Here is a 306-nt window from a genome sequence, read left to right as displayed (position 1 = left end):
ATGACCACAACCTTTATAGAAAAGAATTACTTCTTTCTTTTGCAAACATACCACAATATTTGTGTAGTACTCAAAGTATAACCAAAATGACCATTTATGTCAAATGAGATAATCACACCACAGCAAATAGAACAGATCCTAAGAAAGCTCTTTCAATGCATTTTTTTTCAATATCTCAAATCTCCCGTAGAGGTGAGATGTGACATTTATCCAATAATACATGAACATGTTCTTATCCATAAGAACACAAGTCACATTTTCTTTAAGAAATTGAGCATATCCATTTGAACATGCTCCATAAATTTT

The sequence above is a fragment of the Solanum tuberosum genome, unplaced genomic scaffold, assembly GCF_000226075.1.
Source record: "Solanum tuberosum cultivar DM 1-3 516 R44 unplaced genomic scaffold, SolTub_3.0 scf00158, whole genome shotgun sequence".
In the NCBI taxonomy this organism is placed as follows: Eukaryota; Viridiplantae; Streptophyta; class Magnoliopsida; order Solanales; family Solanaceae; genus Solanum; species Solanum tuberosum.
This window is presented reverse-complemented; position numbering follows the sequence as displayed.